The sequence below is a fragment of the Microchirus variegatus genome (assembly GCF_963457635.1).
Source record: "Microchirus variegatus genome assembly, chromosome: 12".
Classification (NCBI taxonomy): domain Eukaryota; kingdom Metazoa; phylum Chordata; class Actinopteri; order Pleuronectiformes; family Soleidae; genus Microchirus; species Microchirus variegatus.
The window spans coordinates 10,234,636-10,258,919 of record NC_139813.1 but is presented as its reverse complement, the minus strand read 5'-3'; the positions used below and the strand labels follow the sequence as shown (position 1 = coordinate 10,258,919).

General features: G+C 42.5%; 1 protein-coding gene across 1 annotated transcript in view; it reads right to left on the bottom strand.

Moving 5' to 3' along the window:
• The window catches only part of ches1 (checkpoint suppressor 1), a 77,163-nt gene extending 55,503 nt beyond the window's left edge, over window positions 1–21,660 (bottom strand). Inside the window, exon 1 of the mRNA XM_083898451.1 lies at window positions 21,406–21,660. The gene's annotated coding sequence lies outside the window, so the exon portion shown is untranslated. The remainder of the gene's footprint in view (window positions 1–21,405) is intronic.
• Window positions 21,661–24,284: the final 2,624 nt, after the last annotated feature.

Here is a 24,284-nt window from a genome sequence, read left to right as displayed (position 1 = left end):
GTGGATGATAGAGTCGTGGTCATGAAACAGCACTGCTTCGTGTCTGGTTGAGAAAAGATGATCAAGATTGAAAAGACAACAATCACGTTTTGCTGAGGGCGGTGAACACAGAGTGTGTTGAGGTTTAGAGGAGAGAAAAAGTAAGAAGGACAAAAGAGTGAGGCAGCAGCTTGTCAGTAGCCTATAGACTACCGTCCTCTCCGGCCTGCCTTTGCTGACGACACTTACACGGCTTCTGCTGATGATACAACTCTGCTTACATCCTTCACTCCTCCCTCCCACTCCTACAAGCTGTTTTTAACACCGCACAAGATACCTTATGTCAACGGAAACACGTTCTGAATGCTGACGAGACAAAATTCAGACTCACAAACAAGCCTAAAAAGGGAAAAGTGATATGATGAATCACTTTCAAGAGCGTTTTCTCCCAGCACTGCAAGATAAAGAGGAAAATAATGGCGCATACAGGATTATATTAAGATTATCGTTCCAGGGGGAGCAATCAGGGAGCGTTGCACCACCTCACGTGATTTCATGGGGAGGCAGATGTAAACAAAATGGAGACTGTGATTCAGCAACACGCTGCGGTGTGAAATATGCTAAAGAGGAGCAGGAGGTTAGAAGAGTCTGGACGTGAAAATGGTTGAGGAGAACACAGGACATCTATAATTTAGGGAGAGCTGGAGGTGAGATTTGACCCGTCAGACTTACTCTGTCAACAGTAAACATGCTGTTTACATCAGATTGAAAAAAGTGATTCAAGTGAAAGTGATTCAATCTTAAATATACTGTTCAACATCTTCAGAGATGAGTCTGTCACCCGGAGTTCAGGACTTTTCAGACTTGATCCATAAGATAAAGCAGCTTGCATGTCAGAGCTGCATGGTAACATTTCACAAGATGTGTTTACATTGAAGTGGAACTCTGCAGGTCTGGTCATTCATCCAACCGTTGTCTACCACTTGTCGTGAAACCTCACCGATGACGTTCCCCCTCCCTTCCCCTCTACTGGCCATGTGCATTTGTTTTCAACAGAGTCGGCAAACACAAGCCATGGGGCCATGTTTGCATGCTTCTGTGTTTTTCATTTTTCTCTATCGAAAAAAAAGGCTGGTCCGATGTTTACTCGTGTGTGACCCGTGTTGGCCAGACAGTCGTTTCCTCTTTCTCGTTTCCTCCGACAACATTTCCTTTCTGTTTCTTTTTCACCAGCTCTGCCATGATGAGCGTCTAAAATAACACTGTCGCTGCCTTGATGAAGCAATTTGTGTTTCTCGCAGAAGCTCCTGATTCTGAGGACTCCGGGGTCGGCTGCCCTGATTTTGCAACGCTGGCTTTCCATTAACAGACAGTAGGGGGAGTGAAGACGGCCCCAAATCTCCCCGCAACAAGCCATTTAACCATCACAATGACTCAGAAGCAGTTAAATTAGGGTAAAAATTCTGCATAGTTCTGCTTGAAAAATTCTGTGGAATTTACTTTGTGGTAGGTAAGACAGTTCACCACAAAGAAACACTGCATTTGCATGAGAAGCATCTCAACACATGCAAGCCTCAAGATGATACTGTCAAAGAAATGCAAATGCCTTCAAGAAGATGTTTGCAGTTCTCTAACACGACTATTCAAGGATGAATCTACTTTGACACAAATAAACATAGGCGAGAGGCAATATTTCGCTAATTTCACACAAAAGTTGAACTTTTGTCAGTGGATTTCTGAAAGATAGAAAAGTGTATGTGTCGTATATGAAACACAAATCATGATTTCTTCTCTTGTGCCGTCACAAATAGTTTAGCCCCAGTACCATGCGAGCACTTGATTATGTCGTTTACACATCATCCCTTCTTTGTAGCTACTTTAGCCAGGGAGTTAGTATAATAGCCTGCTCCTCTGTTTCTCATCAGTGTCGCCTTCTGTGTTCAAGGTAACAGCTGCCTCATCCACTGCTCTACTTATTCCCCATAACAGTTTTATATAAATATACAGTATGAGGCCATTCTGCACCAAGTCACTGTTTTCCTACAGTTCTCTCCCCAAAAAAAGAGTAAATGGAAAATTACTATTTACAGTCCATGGATTTGTTTTTGTTATCTGTCCCTGAGGTCAGAGATGAATTAGGCAACAGCGCCTTTATGTCCTCTGCTCCTTCTTCAAGCCGCTTGCTGCAAAATTATTTAAAGCTAAAAGCTCGCTCGGTGAATTTACACCGTTAATGAAGGTTCTTGTGGCAGATTCAATAAGGAGCTGTCTCTGCTTTGTTTAGTTGAGATTTAAATAGGTTTGGCAGTAAGCCTGCTAGTTTGACGCTGACGTGTTGCCTATTGGAAAGCTTATAAAGTAGTCTCTCGGTTATGTGGCTTTCAGTGTATTTTCTTTGGTCACTGTGTGTTTTTCTGTTCCAGGCTTTTTTCTCCTTCTGTGCTGTGCCTCGTCAGGCCTCCTCTGCAGTTTCAATATAGGTTAAACAACAGTGGGACTGCAGCTCGTGCAGTGTGTTTTGCACACACAATTTAAATGGAGGGGCACAAACAAACAAAAGAGATGAAGTTGCGAAGTAAGGGAAGATAATCTGACTATAGAAGAAGGTCAAATTGGTCTTTGTCCATTCTTGAAGTCAACCAGAAAATAACTGAATAGCCACCAGGGGGCGACTAGAAAAAGCAAACAGTTAAAATGTAAGTCTATGATAAAATTAGCCCACTACTCACTTGGCCTGATTGTCTCAGTCACTACTTTTGGGTCAGGTCCAATAGCACATTGTGTCAAGTTTGTAAATGATGTTCCCATATAGAGGAACGTAGATGATAAAGTACAGCATATATGAGCGGATACACAGCCGCTTTCATCCCCAGGAGCCTGGTTGCAGGTGAAGTCTGTAAACATGGTGCCGGCCAAGATTCCAGCTGGTTGCCACTTGCTCCTGAATCAGATGGTGAAGTATAAGATGCACCCAGGCGCGGCAAGTATTTCTCTTCTTTTTTTTTTTCAAACATAAGTACTGATTAGCAAAGTTGCTGTGAGGGAAATGTGGTGCTGATAATCCATTGTCTGTGGTTTAGTTTTATTCTCAGTAGAATCGGTTAATTAATTCACTGAGGCTGCAGCACTTTCAGCAGTTCCTAGGTTTTGATTGCAGGGGAATGACAGACACAACAGAGGCACAACCCTACAAGTGCCTTGGTTAGAAACTCCAATGGCTTCTTCTTGAGACGTGGCACGTGAACAGCCCCAACCTTTAATGACTTTGTTTCCAAATCTGCAGCCATCGAGTTTCGTCTCTCATATAAAATAAAAAAAATAAATGGCACAATTTCCCTTGCTCTTTCACTCCCTCTCCCTTGCCTTTTCTAATCAGTAGACACAGATAATAGCAGTGAACAAGAAAGAGGATGACCACAAGTGCAACTGACAGGAGTGGACATGAGAGTAAGAGTGAGGGGGAGTAAAAGAAAGAGAGTAGTTATATCCTAGGGTCATTAGCAGCATTTCAAAGTCACCCGCTCTTTCAGCGTATGCTGTTTGACAGGCATTGCCAAAGGAATTAGGGATGAGGGATGATTGTGCTGTGATTAGATGTTTAACTCATGTGAAAAGACAGGGCCTGATCCATGGTTACAGTACACACACACACACGCACTCAAACGCAGAAAAGAGAAAAGGACTGTGAAGAAAAGGGATGGGGATTAGAGATATGATAACCCGAGCCTTGAGATGCGGTCAGCATCGATTAGATAGCCCCAGAACCTCTATTTCAAAGCACAGACCCGATGCGAGTCAGCCTGATAAACACCGTGAGCTCCTCTTGTTCTCCCGGCGAGTGAATTGAATTCCCAAATTACCAGGCTTAAGATAACATACCTGGCTAAATTGCCGCGCTTTATAAATCTCCAATCTCTTTGTAGATATTCATCAAAGGCTGTTTCACTCCTGATGCGGAGAACACAGGAGATGGGGGAAACAAGAGAACAACACACAATGTGGTTCATATTAAGGCCTCTGATCTTCTATCTTGAGTCTCTCGTTTTCCGCTACATTCCTTTAGCCAGGGGTGATGTGTGAGAGAAGGGGGGGGGGGGTCAAGCTGAGGATTTCTAGGAGAAAGTGGAGGGGGGGAGGCAAATGATGCTTCATCTGCCTCTACTCCTTCAGCAGTTTATCACAGCATAACATAATGTGGCTTTGCTTGAGCTCCTGTGAAACAATCATCTGTCCCATTTTTTTCAGCATTAGGTTACTTCAATCCCCCTGTCGTCTACTTTCAGTTTATCTTAAAACGTCTTCTCTCGTTGTCCCCGATGAAAATGCCTGTCATCGACTGTGGAGCAAAGACTTGGAGTTTCCATCTGCCCAGTGTAAAATGAAAGCCAATGAGAGGAGCATTTGTTGGAAAACAACCAACGTGGCCACTTAAGGAGAAGCTAACCAGTAAGCAGTCCGTTTAAACGACACAAAAAGCTGAGTGCTTGTTGGTGCGCTGCCACACGTACCAACATGGAGCAACAAAATACAATCCCGGAGTAGTGTCTGAATACTTTCTTAATGCACTGTACTGTTGAGCTAAATATAGCTGAACGTCTTCTGCACATGATCCAGAGCACAACAGTTGTTTCCATTAAAAAAGCCAGGAGAAGACTTGCAGCAGTGCCACTGCTGCTCAGGTTTTACACCTAATTCAACTGCATTTAAAAGCTGAATGAGTAAAATGGAATTTCAACAGGGGCCTGTCCAACCATCCACAGTGTGTTGATGCAGACACCAATGACAATAATAATCCAGGACGTTGACTTTACGCCTAAACAATGAATTCATTGAATTGAAATTGCAATTTGAAACAATGCAAGTATAAATATGGAAAGACTGCATAATACAGTTAAAAAACTGTATTATCTTGAATTGTTCCATGTTCCTTGCCAAAATAATAAATATATGTTGTATTGAAAACAATTCATAATGTACCACTAACAGCAATAGCGAAATATAACAGCCAAGATTTATGTTAGGAGACCGACAACAAGGTGAAACTAAAACTAAAATCTAAAGTGTTAAAGGAGCTTTTCTTTCACAACTCATTGCATGCAGGTTGAGGCTGACATCAATCAGGAAGTGAATGCGGGTAACCAAAGCATAGTTTCCAAAGATCTCTGCTTCTGCCCATTCAAACTAAAATGCAGCTCACGACTTTGTTAAACCAAAAATGGCATTATCAAACTTCATTATCCACCGGGGTATTGGGGATGGCAGGTATATCTGGAGCAGAATTTATGCATTTTTAAATGGAAACAGAGTAATGTGGATGTAGCCTTAGAGTATAGCCGTTAACATTTTAACGGTGTCACTCATTAATGCTGCAGGTTTTAAATTTATAGCACAATGAATATTGAACTGAATCTTAACTTTTTATTTGAAAATCATATAAGAAATGCTTGGCCGTTTTCAAATCTCAAGTTGTTCAGCCAAAAGAGTGCGCTGAGGTCAACGGTGTGATACTCTGCGGATAAATCAACAACCCCAGGAGGTTAACATCACGGCAGCTGTCCTTTGTCACGATGATTGCCATGTCAACAGCTGTAATACAGAAGTCACTGCCTCTTGCTGGATGACAGCAGGTTGTGTTGCAACTACAGTACTCTGTGTGGTCATAACTGCAGTGGTCACATATGCTAAATTTAAACATCCAACCGAACTCCACATGTGTTTTGTGCTTTTCTTGAGAATGAAAAAAAAAAAATTTTGATTGTTTTTTTTCCATAAATGGCATTTATGATGAATAAACTCTGAGCTGAACTGAGTTGATACTCAGGCACTGATCCTGTGGTGATGAGTGCAGCTCAGACTGCAGATCATGTGTAGAAGAAAGCCTTCACTTTGCCCTATCCACGGCTGTCTCTAAAGGGCGAGCATTTCTATTCAGTCAAATTCAGTAATCTGCAACAAGTAGATCAGATCCATTAATTAAGGGTCAGACTGGGTGATAACATTAAAAATGTTTCAATTATACAGGGAACATTATCCCTGTTTTAGCCCGGGCTTCTATCGCGGCCTCAGCTCCAGATCTTTGTCAGGTTCAACCTGTTTATTACTCATATGCCAGTAGCAGCCATAGTTGTAGTCCATCTGGTAAACAATGATTCCTGCTGGGTTTAAACCTTAGTTTAACAGCTGTTGGCAGGTGAGCCACAAATTTAATTTCCGCCATTGCTCCTGAGAAATATCACAGCACGGAGAAAAACCATCAGGTAGACAGTCAAATAAAATCGTTGTTCTCTAGTGTTTCCCCATAATGTTATTCTTGTAAGGGTAACCTGTGAAACAGTATTGGACACTCCAGCTCTCCTGTGGAAGCCATACTAATGAAATATGTTGAGGTTTGCTGGAGCCCGCGCCGAAGAAAAAAATACACCCTTAAACTCTTCAATCACTCGATCTAAGCTTTTGCTGTTCTTCGGAAAGTGTAGGGTGACATTATAATCAGAATTTATTTAGAAGGAAAAGTCAAATTAACAGTTTTAAGTAAAGTTTGATCTTCCCTTTTTTAAATAAAATTGCACTCAAAATAAATTCCCAGTGTAATTCTGACAACTTTCTTTCTCCCACAGACACAGTATGTTACAGTGGCAACTGAAGAGATTCTCAGGGTGCAAGACGATGGAGCTGGAGTGCCAAAAGGCATTGTGGGAAATGTAGGAAAATGCTAAATAAATAAATATGATGAGGTAGGATGCGGAAAGTAGATACAACAAAAAAGGCAAATAACAAAAGCTTATTCACAAAAAGGAGAATGTGTTGGACATCCCAGCCCGCTGATTTATAACAGTGTAGGAGCAGCTGAGGATGGAATTTTCCTCTGAGGCAGGGCGTTCCACTCTTTTACCAAACAGCAAGGGAAACTCCAGTAATCGCACATGCACACACAAACGGGCATCTTGTATTTCTCCACAGATATACACATGAAAGCTGAAGACGAGGAGACAAAACCATGCATAAATTGTATGCAGTTACTTGTACGTCTTTTCTCCTTTTGTTCTTTTACAGCAGGTTCCCGTGCACACAGTCTACCTCTCATGGTACATTCAGAGCATGAACACCCGGAGTCAGCAAGTCTGGACACAGCTGCTGAATATTCAGTCCTGCAATCCCCCGTTCTCTCCCCATTTCTGTCTATTCCCACCTTAAAGCATCCTCATTTCCCCCCCCCCAAATCTGACTCTACTTCTATCTCCATGCCGCCGCCGCTGCTGCCGCCTCTGCTCTCTGTGCTCCACTTTCATTAAGGGGCTCTCCTCTGATAGCCCTTCATATAACACTTAATCATCATAACAATAAGAGCACTCTTCCGACGAATCACCTCAAGGGGCCGGTCCTAAAGATCCTCCGCTAACTGATGTCATTAACTGCCAGGGCTCCTGACTGGCTGGAGGGGAGCGCGAGAGCCCGCCCCAGGTGGTTGACAGAGGGCTCAGTGGGAGCATGCAGGTCAAACAGGCCAAGGACATTCCTCTTATGGAGAGAAGCGGAGAAAAACCCACACGCAAGCGCCCGCTCGCCTGCACACGGGCACAAAGCCTCTTGCCAGGAAGCAGAAGACAAGGCGTGTTTGGTTTTGCAGTCAAGAGAGAGATGAATAAGATTATTGAATAAGAGGCAGAGAGAGGTTTGAAAAACAGTATTTTACATGAATGGATCTTGAGGGAAATGACTGCTTCGTCGCTCCCTCTGCTCTGTACTTTGGGCTGTGATTTCACAACAGACTTGAGTGTGCGTGTGTGGGAATAGGGTGGTGGGATTGTGTGTGTGTGTGTGTGTGTGTGTGTGTGTGGGGTGGGGGTAGGACTACATTTTTGGCTGATAGAGTCTATGCCGATATCACACTGTGGAAGTGACAGTGTGCTATATTATTGTGGGAGTGTGCGTAGTTGAACAGAGATGTCGACTTCACACAAAAATGCACACACACATGCACGCACAGTGAAATCACAGCTGTTCTCAGTTGCTATGTGGCAGTCGCATCATCGTCTCAGATAACACACACACACAAACGCGCGCGCACACACACACACACAGACAAGTGTGAGACGGGGACAGCAACACTGACTTTGGCAGGGTCGGAAGGTCACAGGGGTATTATGACAAAGTTGCCTAGCAACAGACACACAGCACATGTAATATCTAATGTGATCTCCTGTGTGTGCCCCCTGACCAGATCTGACTGTGTGTATGATGAATATGATGACAGGTGGAGGTTGTTTTGCACCTGGCTCTTAATGTTTGTGCAGAGAAGTGTTGAATGTGTTCCTGCTTCATTATAGACCGCAATAAATCTTGCCCCATTGTGAGCACTCACACACAGAAACCCAAGAGGACAGTTAGTTTTCTTAATTTGCAGCTGCTGCTGGGTATAAGTGGACACATGTACTCATATTTGAGGGTTTGTACGGGTTTTATCTTCTGTGTGAATGCCAATCATGCTGGACTGACAATTGTCAGTCACAGCCATAACTTGAAACCAGCAGCAGGAACACATTTAACACCAAAAAGCAACGCAACAAGCCACGTTCACATATGGTTCTTAATTAAAACTGTAGTGTGTAATTGTTGAATATAAACAAATGTCTGTTACATTACTTTCTTCATACATTCTATGTCAAGAGAGATGAAGGCAAAAGCAACCTCCCAAAAAAAAGAGCTTCAAACAGGTTGGAATATGACTGAAAACAAAGAGACAAAGAAACACCCACAAAAACTCCTAGACGTGAATTCTACTGATCAAAAAAACTCAACACTTCTTGTCCCTGTTCGTCCCTACAATGCTGTTGTTTACACACATGCACACCCTCAGTCAGGTCTGATAGTTTTTCTTGACAGAGCCTGTTTTTCAATTCAATTCCATTTTATTTGTACTATGCCAAATCATAACATACTAACATCTCAAGGCACTGTACATAGACAACATAGTTTTTGGACCAATCAGGGAAAGAAGAATAACAACAATACAATCATGCAGTTACACACTGTAGCTTTACCTATACTTCCTTATCATGCATTTGCAAATATTGTCCCTTAAGGCTTTCCCTACCGCTGTATACAGAAACCTGCAGCAGCATTACTAAACACAGGGTCAGTCCAGTACCAGGAAAGTGACATTGACTACAACACAGAAAGCTGTGTTTCATCAGGACTGCAGGTAGCTCAGCCCATCTGTGTACTGAATTCTTTATAGGTTATCACAGGAACAAGGCAGATGTCCCCTCTGCCTCAATCTCAATGCGCACAGTGGTGTTTCGAATCATAAGCAGTAGGCTGGGGAGGAATTTGGGGTTATGCAGGAGCTAAATTATGGCCCATTTTAGATGTCTTACCAGCTTAAATGGTTCATATTGTTCATTCAGCCTGCAACAAGCAATAGGTTTCAGGATACAGCGAGGAATCTTTGACTCTTGGTTAGAAAGAAGTAGTTTATGGGGGGTAGAAGTGGTAAATTACACTGTTGTTAAAACTGGTGCAATGTCCCATTGTGCTGATAGTGCTGCAAGAATAACAGCGTTTGAATAAGTGCTGTGTTGCATCAATGTGTAACAGTAGGCATGTGTGTGTATGTGTGTGTGTGTGCACTTCTCTACTTCCGCTCCTTAATATAAGTGCTCTTGCCGACCTTCCACAGCTTGTCTGCAGATGCAAGAATCGAAATATGGTATTACTTCACAAACAAATCCGACAGTCAGGGCAAGTCCGTGGTCATGGGAAAGCATGTTAGCCAAACAAATACGCCTGAAACACATTTTCTACTTTTCTATTCAGACAGATTAGAATATTAAAAACACAATCGCCGCAAACATGGTCTCTCACTTTCATGTTCTCTTTAATCTTGTTCTATTACTTTTCCTGACATCTTAGGATTTTGCCCTAGTGTTGTGTCAGTATCGATATACAAACCCAATTTCCAGAAAAGTTGATAGAACCTTTAAGTAACAGATAAAAGTACAAAGAAAATACTTTGTTTGTATATAGCGAATATATACAAAAATCATGTGTGATGGGTACAACACACTCAAAATAGTCCTTGAATGGTTCTTCAATTATCAGGTCTTCATCTTCAGAACATAATGCTGCAAAAAGATTTAGGGAGTCTTGGTGTTGAATATGCATGAATATCAGGACCTCAAACTGTATTACATGAGAAAATGTCATCGTTGCTGGGATGGACTAAGCCACATGGGCTTGGGAGTGCCTTGGAAAATCACTGTCACTTAAAGCGGACCTAGACTGGAAGTTCCAATTAACGCTGTTTTTTAGTGTATATCTGCGTCATTACCTTGTTCAAGAAGCCCTGAAGGTTCAAAACAAACAGTTCAGCCACTGCTGAGAATGCTGTGTTTTATTGTAATCTCGGGCTCAGCAAGATCTCTGAAAAAACCCGGTCCGGTTACGTAAACAACGGTTCTCCGGGAACAGCAGATCCTCCTGCTCAGGACACTAGTCCGGGCACATCTGGTTGCGTGCATAGAACCGCAGAAGAAGAATAACGTCCGTTGTGGAGGTGTTTCACGAGCGACAGTGTCTTCTGACTCTGGGTCTGACTCCGGGTCAAAGTCATAAAAGAGACTGCGGCGGGGAGTCGTGACGAAGCTATTTTTAAACATTGTTAAAACAATGTTTTGATAATGAGTAGCAGTGCATCCACCGTTCCAGAGGGGGGAGCTGCGCTTCTGAGAGCGGGTGTGCTGAATATGTCACTTCCGGGTACTGGCCAATCACAAGACAGTTGGGAAGCCGGGGTGAGAGTTGAGTCTGAAATATCGTTGCTGGGAAACAGCGTCAGAAAAGAGGATTTCTATCAGCTCGTTTATAGCAACTAGGAGGTTTTTGACCATAAAAACAAGTTAATGTATGTAAGTAGACCTCCATATGTAAGTAGACCTCCATAACTAACATATATGTGCAACAGGACCACTCTATGTGAGCTTTAACACAGTCCACCGCTATATCAAGAAATGCAACCTGAGTTCTCTGGGGCAGACAGTGTACATGTGTCTTGTGGTCAGACGAGTCCCAGTTTGGGGGAACATCAGTGCCCACACCATGGGCAATCTGAATATATGTGAAAGTATAATTGATGCAAAGGCTAAGATTTTACATTTGCCCCAATCAAGACTTAATCTTTTCCCAATGCCAGTTACAACAACTTGGCTTTGAAGACAGAGAGTGTGTGTGAGCTTCACTGGCCTGTCTGCAGTCCAGATCTGTGTCCTATTGAAAATGTATGGTGGATTATGAGGAGGAAAATCAGACAACTCAACGGTCACCCACAGACTGCAAAGCAACTCACATCTTGTATATGAGAAGAGTGGGCGAAAAGTCCACCTTCTAAAGTGCAACAATTACTATTTTCATTTCCAAACCGATTAAAAAGTGCAATTAAAAGATAAGGTGATAAGACCCAGTGGTAAACTTGGCTCTGTCCCAACATCCTTTGAGTGGGTTGCATGCATACATTGTTCATGTTTATCAAACAGAGTAAAGTTTGTCAGTGGTGACACGAGAGAAAGTGAAGGAAATGAGCTTTTGAAGCTTGAGCTACACTTAAGACTGAAACTCAGGATATCTTTCCCTCTGCTGCACCAATTTCCCTGTTTTTAATCAGTCTTTCTCAAACTAGTAACTGCAGTATTTCACTACACTTTACCTTAGCTAGTTTAGAATAGTAAACAAAGCTTAAATCATGCAGTGGAGTAATAATAATGTGACATTGTATTTGGGCTACAATAACATTTAAATACTTTTTATGCAAGGGATATAGTGATCCTTGAGTGAGTGATCTTTGAGATTTGACATTTTCTCATGGGGTGCACACACATTCAATGTGACTCTGGTAATAAAAGTAAACCAAAAAAAAAGGAATAACAATAAGGGGCTTCCTGAAGATTCAGTAATTATGATTTTTATAAAAATGGTAAAAAAAATAATAATAATAATAATGATGAAGCTGACTTGTTTGCCATTACTCGCTGACTATCATGCTATGTGCATGGAAATTTTAAAAAAAATTTAAAAAATTAAAAAGTGAAAAGCTGTGACCTCTGTTTTTACCTCCCTGCCTCGTCCTCAGTTAGTGATGATGTCACATGTCAGTTCCTCCGTCTCCTATGTCTTTGCCATCTCTTTCCACTGTGAGCAGTGGAACAAAGCAGAGATGGCAGAGAAACTTATCTTTAAAAAGAAACTGCACAGTGCTGTGGAATAATTTGGAAAACTGTCAGACAGAGCGAATCCTACATGCCAGTCTCACACACACACACACACACACACACACACACACACACACACACACACACACACACACACACACACACACACACACACACACACACACACACACACACACACACACACACACACACACACACACACACACACACACACACACACACACACACACACACACACACACAGAGAGAGAGAGAGCGAGAGAGCAACTTTGGTGTTTACATCATACAGGAAGGTATTTTTCCCCCTCACACTGCCAGAGAACAGGCCCACGCATGGACACACAGACGCTGACTAAGACCCTGGGAGTCCCAGGAGGGGGAGGCAGGGGTGACATGGGGGGGAGTGTATGTATACATACTGTAAATGTATGTAAATATTGATTACAGTAGCTCTAAAGCCTGGCTTCCAACAAGCGTTACAGTTTGGTTTAGTTTGGTGTGTTGCACAATAGTCTGCTTCTGGATTTGTCAGAACTTGTAAAACGATACCAAAATTACGGAGGCACCAAAATTTGTACCATCCCACTTTTTGGCATCCATCTGTTTGGGTAATTAGCACAGAGCAGAGCACAAGACTGGAGTCAAACACACTGCAGTGCACTGATTGGTTGACAGATAAGGCAACAAAAGGAATGGAAGGGGGAAGAAAACATAAATTGTGCCATTTCTAAATGTACCGTGCCTTATGATTAAAGGTTTCTGGTGTTTCTTTTTAATGATGTCATCGCACACAAGTGTTTCCTGTGTTGCATTCTGCTTTGTTTAATCGACTGTCACGCTGTTATGATGTCACACTATTTACAAGGATGAGGCAGCTACCACCATCAAGCCCACACATCCCACAGTGGAAATGTGGGATGTACCATGGCGAGCTGAAATACCACTTTGTGGAAGTGCAGCTAATGCCAAACTAGGGCTGAATAATTAATTGTTTTCAAACAACTCAATTAGCAAATGTCGAATATACTGCAGCGAATTGTTCCACTTTTGATTGCACAATACCGCATGCCAATCCAAGAATGAAAAAACAACAAAACATTCTCATCCTTACTATCTATAATCCACAATTTAAAAAAATTCCACATTTGCATTTTACCCACTTTGTTCTACTCTATGTCAATCTTGTTGAAGTAAAGGCTCGCCAGTTTATACGGTTTCTTTTTGCTTCTAATATGTGTGTTGGTCCACGTTCGCTTGTGTGTGTTCCAGTTTGTGCAGTGGTAGCAAATCATTTCGTACAGTGTTAAGCTCTTATGTGGTTAGTGGAATGTGTTTGTGGTCTAAGCAGAGCTAATGGTAATCAGTTTATTTGAAAAATCTGCATATTTTGTGTGCATGTGCATGTGCGTATCCTTAAAGCGTGTGCGTGTGTGTGTGTGTGTGTGTGTGTGTGTGTGTGTGTGTGTGTGTGTGTGTGTGTGTGTGTGTGTGTGTTGCTACTAGGTTCATAAACTGTTAAGTCAGTGTGCGGTGTGATTTCCCTTTGGTTTGGGGTTTGAGGTTAGAGAGAGAAACGTGTAAGAGGACTGCAGAGAGACAAAGTGTGTTTATTTGTCTTTGTGCGTGTCTTTATGTCTGTTAAAAGCTCCCAGTTCTCCCATCCAAAGCTGGCTGGTGCTCACAGCTTCAACCACAACGGTCGGAGAACACAACAGGCAGCCTATTCAAGCAAAGACACAAATAGAGCACTCTTCCTCTGTGCTTAAAACCTTGTAGCTCAAACAACACGCTAAATAAAAACGGATATTTCAGCTGAAAGCGGAGCAAGGCCAACCACTAGAATTATGCATTTTCTTTTGCTAAAATAAGAACTGGCACATACAGTAACTGTGGAGACGACTGTGCATAATCTCTCTTCATTCATTCACTGACTGCCTGTGATTGTTGAAGCTTCTCGGTATGAGCATCAACAAAGGTCAGACAGTCACAGACTGGGGGCAACGTGGAGATGGAGTTACCAGTTACGAGACACTGGAGTATCCATTTCAAATAGAAACCACTCACAGGGGTGCTGCAAATGTGTGTGTGTATGTGTCTGTGTGTGTGTGTGTATGTATGTGTGTGGACTAAAACATTTTCTAGCATAAACTGATCTTGTCAGGACCAGTAGTGTTCATGTAGAGCAAAACCTGCTCCAAGTTTAGGGCTAAGATTTGAATTGTGGTTAGGTTAAGGTTAAAGATAGGTATTAACCAGTCATGGTTAAGGTTAGGGGTAATGCTCTGTCAGTGCCGTGTCTTTAGAATAATACCATTGCAAAGTCCTGTGTGTGTGTATATATCGTTATGTGCCTCATGTTGCTCAAATCAATAGAACAATAAACTATCTATTAACTGTTGTGAGAAAAGAAACGGGGGAAATATGGGAGGAGCAAACACATTATATAAATCAGACAGTTCCTGAGGTCATTTTTGTCCCCACACACACATATGATTATGCATGCCAGCACTCAAAAGCACACACACACATACCGCATATGGCTGCAACAACTTATGACATCACTGTAGCTGGCCAGAAAGACAGGATAGTCAGAGGGAGCCAAGCTGACGTCATCCCATTCAGTCAGTGTCAATTACATAATCATGATGCCCAACGCCTGCAGGACAGCCAGGCTCTGTGTGTGTGTGTGTGTTTATTTGTATTTATATCTTTGTGAGATACAAAAAAAACATAAAAAACATACCTTCATGGGAACATTTTATCTGGGCCTCACAACTGGTTTTAGGGGTTTGGGTTAGAATTTGGTTTAGGTTAGGGTAAGGAGCAAGGGTGTGCATTATGTCATAAAATCAAGTTTGTGTGTGTGTGTGTGTGCTTACGATCACATGCAGGGCAAGAACACATAATTAGGATTTCATGTGCGAGAGGAGACATAAACTGAGACATGCTGATGACATCATTAATGGGAGGCAGCCTGGCGTGAGTGCGGTGGGCTGGCGTTAGTGTGACACAGGGAGAGTGTTTGGGTAGAACAGGAGGAGACAGCGCTCAGCAAACAGACACAGCTAGAGGACTTATGCAACACAAATCTAACTCAACAGACGAGAGAGGGATGTTTTTTTTCTGTTCCTTTTCTCTCTTCCTGTACAGCGTGTGTGTACACAGTGGGTTTATGTATGTGTGTGTGTGTGTGTGTGTGTGTGTGTGTGTGTGTGTGTTTGTGTGTGTGTGTGTGTGTGTTTGTCTTAAGTGACTTTTCTTTAGCACTTGTACTTGAGGCAAAAAAAATACATTAAACACACACAAGCACTCGAGCATACGGCTGAAATGCACACTCAAACCTACACACGCGCGCGCTCACACATACATACATACATACACAGAGACTCCACCCCCACTTGTAAACAAAGCTTCCTAAGGACAGGAAATCCTTCCACCCACGTTCCTGTGTTGCTAGGCAACCAGATCAGCGTCACCGCGTGCATGTCTCCACCGCAGCGAACACCACATACACACACACACACACAAGTACGGAGACAGAGACACACACACACATATATAAGAGGCAACTCCTCTGCTCCTTTAAAAGCACAAAAAAAAGACATAAGATAACTGAGCCAAGGCCGAGCAGGCTGATACTCGCCACAGCTGCCCTCCAATACGTCAACGATGGATCTACACCAAACATGACATCACCGCTCGTAAACATGAAAAAACTTTTTTTCCCCTCGTTTATGAGCTCTATTTTTACCCGCTGAAAGTTTTTCTGTGAGCGACAATGCGCTCACATACGTGCACATGTGACTGCTCTGTGTGTGTATCATGTGCACTGCGCTGTGAGGATGCGACCAGCAATAGCTCAGCATGGCTAAGTAGAGAGCGCCTAATTGAGCTGAGGTGCCCAGCACTGTGGACAATGAGTCCATTTCAAATCAGCAGGAGGCCTATTGAAGGCAATTATAACCTGGGGGATACAGAGGAGCATTATTCTTCTAAGCCATCTTGGCCACTTATGCCGGCTGTGTTTCCACCACAGCTTTAAACCGTACTTTTAACTCCCCAGTTGTGTTAACACATTAGAGGCACAGTTCACCAAACAAGGCACAAATTAAACACTGCAAACTAGGTCGTTCTATAATTCCGATGTCAGTTTTTTAGAAAAACCAAACCTACCATAATTCACATTTTATTATGAAGCGATTGCATTGTGGACCCAAGAGTCATCTGTACAATTTACTGTGTGTTTAGCCACAGAGATGCTGCTTTATTCTGGCCTGAGCCAAATGCCACTTCCCATCACTGTTGGTGCAAAAGAACTGCACAGCAACAGCATCAATGAAACACATTCAAAGCTTAGCACAAATGCATTTTGCTTAAAAAAAAGAATTTCAGCAGCTGTGCTGTTGTGCCGGTGTCCATGAGGATGCCACAACAGCCCAAAATAATGTTAAATTAAATGGCTTAATATCACTGTTGATTAATCATTTTTGTCTTATGTGTTTTAATTAGCAGCTTTTGGTGCTCACTTGTGCAAGTTATGGGTGATAATCGTTAGTGGCACATTGATATTAATGATGGGGTGAATGTCGGGGAAACATTGAAATGTTTAGAATCTCAAACACAACTCCTGGAGAAAGTTCTGTCTCTGTATGCACTGTTAATTCTAACAGTTAAAGAGACTTTATTCCAAAGAATCATTTCAGTGTAATTACAACTGAGTTGAATTAAAGTTTTAACTCGGCCACAGTGTTGCAAGTTAACTTAACACAGACCATATGGAAAGCTAGTGCAACACTGTGAGAATGTCATAGCGACCAAGGTCGTACAACAGACCCCTAGAGATATCCTGGACCAAGCCTCTGGTCAAAGTCATAACACAGGAGCCCTTCAGTTCAGGGACGAACCGTGTGCTCATGAAGAGGTATTTCCACTGCACTATCTGTTCGTATGAGTTTAACATTGTGACATTGGTGAAGTCACGTGACACTTTGTAATTTAGTTCTGCGCAGAATCTTTACATGGGCAGTTAAGTGTCAAATTAGTTTATTTTGGGGTTAAAAACATTAAGAAAGGCACAACCTTCAGAAATGACAAGCAATTACAGTGTTAACGAATTAGAGTCCAGGACTTTGCGGCATCTAGACTTTGGCATTCAAATAAACACAGTCACTCCTCACCCATGTGGTCTCCAATCATCTGGAAGAACCTAGAATGACCTTCAGGTGAAAACAAAAACTCTCTTTGGTTTGTGATAAAATTGTCCATTCTGTGCAACTCAAGAAACATATCAGCCCAACATGGCAGGTGCCGTATAAGAGGAGCTGCTCTCAAGACGTTCTGATTTACTGATTTACTCTGCAAGCAGATTACACTAAAAACCCATCTAGTGTTATGTAAACCGTTACATTATTTGCATCAGTAATTGCTTCTGCATTAATACCCATTACTGGATCACCTGACACTTCCTCCAGCAGCTCACAAGATTTCCAACACAAGCTCGAGCTGATATTTCTCCAGCAAGGAACTGTGAACAGAGTCGATGGAAGTTTTTGTTGGGCCACAGGTCCACACTTGGGGAAAATTTGGGTATAAATAGACTTTTAATAGGGTAAGGTAAAACCGATAAGGGACAGAAGGAGAAGACGAGGCAATGGAAAGAGAAGGCAGCAAGGCGATATTCTGGATTCCAACTGCCAAAAAACACAACAACAATGACTTATAATAGAGAAATAAGAGGAGAAACTTTCACTGAAGGAACTTTTAACGGTTTGCACCATGTTCTATGACTATTTTTTTTTCCATGAAAGGTTTTCCACTTTTTCATTGATCACCTTCTTACAGTACACGTAGACACACTGTCAAGACTAATGAATTGGAAGATGACTCAGAACAGACCCATCAAGCTTTCCTCCGACATTAGAATTGGGGTTTTGTCGTATTTTTGTGTTAATGATAGTTTGGAAACAGGCAGTGCTAGAGGGACAAGGTTATTTCCTGCATGTTAGTCAAGTTTTCACTGAGCCAGAGGTGAATGTTTAATGACTGAGGGTGCTTCAATCTATTTTTTTTTTCATTTGTGTGTGTGAAAGATGCTTTTAATTAGTTAAACTATTTTTAGTCTACTTGTACCTAGAGGGAATCAAACCCTTGACTACTGAAGTTGTAGGACCGTGATGTGCTGTAGAAATTTTACAATCACAGAGGCACACAGCATATTAAACAATTACATGACGTTAGAAAAAATCTAATTAATGTCCGAATTAACCCGGACTTTTAAAAGACATGCTAACATGTGAAGGTTCATTTATACTCTACACAAGAGACAGAGAGGAAGACGGACAGAAAAATGGAGCAATACCACCGGGAATCGTGGGGGCAGTATAGAGTCAATATACTATATAAATCAGTCAGGGAAATGAAGAAGAGTCGATTTGAAAATGGCGGCAAGTTTCGAAGAGCGTGTCTGTAAGATTGTGGGGAATTACATCCATCTATGACTATTTCACCACTGCTAAACTCCACTTATGTTTCTGTCTATATCGTACCAAGCTAAATAAAATAACCTCTTCAACCGTCACCATGTTTGCTCATGCCTGCAACATGGCACTCTAGAGGAAGTATTGCACATCCATGCCAACATAAACGACGCACAAAAGTACGTAGGTTAGTGACAGAGATAGCGTTTGGGACGGACGGACGTAACACAGACGGAAATGCAGTAAAAATCTGATTTAAATTATACTTCATCAAATTTCTTCAAGTCAGTAACTTTGACATACAGTTGCATGTGCTGCATGTGGTCAACTGGACTCAAACTAGCCTCTGTGCTCTGCACATGCTCCTCGCCTCGCTGGAAATAACAGAAGAAGAAGGAAGAAGAAGACAACCGTGAAAAAACACAGCAAAATCTAGATCGGTGCATTTTTTTTGACAAGGTCAAATATATTCTCTGTCAGCTTAAAGAATTGAACATTTGGAAGCTAAAGCTGTTTTGGTCTGACATAATAGTTCAACTGCAAAATGCCAAATACCGATAAGCTAAAAGCAGCCATATCGTCCCCTAGCGTAGCGGAGGCAGACACACTTCCTTGTGTGCTTGTATACTAGGACGTGGATTTGTCTTTACAAAACTGCATCTCTGGCAAACGCAACTCAAAGGTCAGACACGTTTTAGCAGTGAATGTCAACACTATATTTTCTGAGTCCACCAATACCTCTATAATTAGTCAGGGCATTTTTTACCATTTCTGCTGATAAGGTGTAATCCTCTACTGTTTACCTCTCAGAACTAAATGTTCTTTGATACCGATGCAGTGCACTTTTTTTCCTGACTGCATTTTAGAAACCGCCATATGGCTCATGAGCCACAGCTGACCACCGCACAGGAGGGGTGTTTTTGTGTCGCTCCAGGCAAGGATAATACAAAAAGAAATATTTAAATGGTCATTTTTGAGCATTTATACTGCATAAATTATGAAGGAAAACTGGCTGCTGCTTTTCTTCTAAAACCCACACTATTCAGTTAATTCACACATTAATTATAGATCCATTACAGGCTGTTTGAGCCGTGTTAAGGGAATAAGACCAACAACAGTTGTACAAAGAGCACTAACCCACTGAGCCATCCATACCAATTATCTGTGTCTGGGGTGGAGACTGAATTCAATATTCAATTTACACATTTCAATCTCACATCACAGCTTCCAAAGCGAAAAAACAACCGGTGTCAAAAGAACCATAATGGACAAAAACAGTGCAGGCTGCTCTGTGAGAGCTTCAGCTGTCTCCAAAGTGAACACTAACTGAACAAGGCGCCACAGGAGGTGTCCATTGAGAGACAGCGCGGGGTTGAGGGGCGAGAACTCCATTGAGCGCGGCCATGGGGGGTCAATATGTGAATGAACGTTTGCCATGGAGGTGAATTATGAATGAGCAGCACTCTGAGCACTCCCGGAGAGAGCGTGTCAGCCTCCGTCTCCTTCACTCCATCTCCTCTGCTTTCATTCCTTTTCTCCTCATCCTCATCATAGTCCTGTCCTGAAATCATCCTTCCTCAGTGTCCCCGTTTCATCTCTAACTACTGGATTAATCTGCTCATCTGCCTTATTCTTGGTCATCTGATTGCCCTCGACTCCCTCCCTCCCGCCCTCCTCCATCCCCTCTCTCTCATCCTCCGCCTTCTGTGTCTCCAGACCAGGGGGAGACGGAGGAAGACGCACACGCCACCTGTGTGAGGACATGACACAACATTCTTTCCCTCCACATTATGTATTTACACAGCCTCACACACACACACACACACAGTAGCAAAAGATAATACCAAAGCAAACAGTCGTGCACATGTAAAGACAGACACATGCATTAAGTGAAAATGCTCACAGGCAGTGACACAAACACACATTTCCCCCAGCTGTTCTCCTGGACACAGCTTGTGTGTGTGTGTGTGTTCATCTGTGTGTAATCCAATGTGCTGCTGCTCAGCCTGTGCCACGCTCTCTCCTCTGTTGCTGTGCGTCTGATCAGATCTGCCTCCCCTCAACCTGTTTGCCATCTAAGACAGGGCATGCATGCACACACACACACACACAGAGAAGCTGCTACTACTACTTAACAAGCCTCATTCACTAACTAGCAGGCAAAGTCAACAGTAAATCTGTCCAGGGCGAACTGTCTGTTTTTGTTACCTACTACATACAAACTCCTGATCTCACACACACACACACACACACACACACACACACACACACACACACACACACACACACACACACACACACACACACACACACACAGAAAGAGGGAGACTCAGGGGCTGTTGTCAGGCTCAACTTAAAGAGAAGTCGAGAAGTGTGTGTGAGTGTGTGTATGTGTGTGTGTTGGAACGCGATCACGCTGTTCCCTTTAAAAAAAAGTATCCACTCCTTTTGATCCCTTCACTCCAGTTTACAGCGGTCAGCTCAGCTCGCTTACACACTTTGCCCCCTTGATTTAAAGCTTGTGGGGAAAAAACAACCCTTAAAACTCTCACACACTCACACACACATACAGATGAATGTATATTTAGGCTACACGCACACACACCTCCACTCTTCCCTTTAAGTACAGAGGCAGGCAGCATATGTCAACACCATACACGCACACGCGCACACACACACACACACACACACACCTGCATGCAGCAGTGAAAGCCCCATAAAGTCACCTTAGAATCCTTCTGTGTTCCAGACGAGCCCCTTCTTCGCACTCTTCCTCTCCTCTTTCAAGACTTATCTATCTCCTTTCCTTCCGTCCTTCCTTCCTTCCGTGCTGTCCGTCCTCCTCCTTCTTCTTCTTCTTCTTTTCTCTCGCTCTTTCTCTCTCCCTCTCTTCGTCCTCGGTGCTCGGTCAGTTCCCAGCGTTTTTCCTGAGCCCCTCCATATCCGCCCCGCCAGTCGCTTGTACCACCGAGCGAGCGAGCGAGCTAGCTATCGTACCTAAACACACACACACACACAAGCACACACACAAGTCGCTGCGTTCCTATAGTCTCTCTCTCTCTCTCCCTGTTTATCCCTCTGCTCTCTCTCTCCTCTGACGGAGAGCCTCAGTGTGTGTGTGTGTGTGTACGCGCGCGCGTGAATGCGTGTGTTTGTGTGCTCTTGCCCCGCCAGCAGCAGAGAGGACTTCCCCCGGTGCCCGACCTCGGTCCTAGCGCCAGTCTCGTTCACTGAAAGAATGCCATTGTGTACGGTAGGCATGGACAAAGATCGTCTATGTTTGTTGACAGGACAACTCACTTCGCATCTTTGGCGACAGTTTGATACACACACACACACACAATGGCCAATTCCCTGACATTAATCTTCACCATTGTCTGTCATTTTGCGAATAAACAGGTGCATCTTGTAAAATAAAAAGGATGACTCATGCAATAGCAAGGCACAATTAAACACCAACAACCACCAAACATGCTGGAATTCCATTAAATTGTCTCTTATGGGTTATAGAAAATTTACAAAAATAAATAAAATATAAATATTAAAAGTTCAGGGAAACTATCAACTGGAGTCACATTCATGACATTTCCAGGTAGCTTCATTGATAAATGCACCAAGGCAGAAATTAGCAGAGAAAACGATCAACATTTTGTCTTCATCAGACAAAGAATCGTAAGTCACAAGAGTGACTGCGTCAAAGTTGAGAAGTCTGGTTCTATTAGCTTTTAATGTTGTATGCTTTTAATGCTAGCTTGTCCTGCTAACTAGCTTAATAACAGTAGCATATAGCTTCCTTTTTGTTGCCTAGCTTGTCCTGCTAACTAGCTTAATAACAATAAAGTAACATCGCTTTCCTTTAACAGCCTAGCTTGTGCTGCTAACTAGCTTAAAAGCAATAGTAGCCTATATTCATTTTCACAGCCTAGCTTCTCCTGCTAACTAGCTTAAAAGCAATAGTAACTTATCTTTCTTTTCACAACCTAGCTTGTCCTGCTAACTACCTTACTTATAAAATAGTAGCCCTGCTTCCTTTTTGTAGCCAGTTGGATCTGTTTTCTCATGAAATTGCAAGTTAGTTTATTGCTCACAGCTAAAGCTAAAGTGTGTTTTCTTTTGTGTGGCTGCAACAGTCAAGTTGTCAGTATTTTTTGTATATATTCAAACCATCCGTGTACAAAAGGACACACACTCTGTGCCCCAAAATCTTAATTGAGGACATTTTGATGTGGAATGATTTTGCAGATAACGGCCACCAGCAGGTTGACCATGAGGGATGGTTAAGACAATATTTAAAAAAATGTTTAGAAACAATCATCCAATTCAAAACAATATGGAATTTAAATATTCATAAAAAAAAAAGGGAACAAACAGGTCATCCTCTCATAGAGCAAAGACATATCAGAAATTTGCAGTACCACAGACGAATGCTGTTTGGCTTTCATCTAAGTATGAAGCTCATTTAGAGCAGTTAACATCCAAAGGTGTTGGTTTTTCTTTCTTTCTTTTTTTTGTCAGTAAGTTGTTTCGAGTCTGTATCTCAGTGGTTTCTATGGCAACAGCAGGGCAGAAGCAGAGGCTGAGAGCCATGCAAGGGTGTAGGAGCCAGTATAGATGGAGAAAGGAGGGTTTGTGTCCTCTGTATATGATCAAGTTTGAGCTCTGTCTGATCGGATTACTCGGGCCATAAATCAAAATTTCACACTGTCTGATGTAAAGTTGGAGTCTGACTGAGGAGCAAATACATTTGACCTGTTATGTTGTGTGTGTTCCCACCATATACACACTCATAGTGCCTCCATCATTCTTTTTCCCCAAAATCAACTGCATCAGTATGTGAGACACAGGCAGAGACTGAGTGATGTGATTGCACACACATCTTTTTTATTTTAAATTACAGAGTGAGTCATCTTCCCAAACGTACTCAATCTTTGGAGTGGCTACCTTCTTCCTCATCTCTCTACCCCTCCCTCCTCTCCCTCCCGTCTTTCCTCAGAGCGTCATCAGGTTGCCATAGCAACGGCCCGCCTATGGGAGACAGAGATCAGTTCATTATGGACCATGGGATCCAAAAACTGAAGGACAAGGTTTTTTTTTTCTTTGAACACAGGAAGTGGGAGCCCTTAACAGGAAAGCTTGAACTTGTTTTCTTGGTTAAACAGCCTGTGCAGCACTGTGTGGCTTTGCTGAAGCAAGTTTTGCTGAGTGCCGTTTGTGGTGAAAAAAGAAACAGCACTCATCCATTTAAGCCCTTGAAAAACACAAGTCATGATGAAAATAAGCCAAATTTGATTAGACGAGCAAACTGGACTGCTTTGAGACGTAAACACGTAGCCTCCAGAAATGATTAAGCAGAGCTCGCTTGCACAATTCTGAATTAATGAATCTGACAGACGTGGCAGTGAACGGCCCTGTTGAAAGCCCGCTGCCAGGAAATCCAAATGTGTTCTCGTTTTATTTATGGGTGTGGAAAGTGAAGTGGGAAAAGAGCATTGCAAGCGCGTTCAAGCCCAGAGATGGAAACACAAAATACACCAAAGGAAACTGTTTTGTTTGATAAAGATCAAAGAGACTTGTTGGGAGAATGAAGTGTGTTTACGACTCCTCG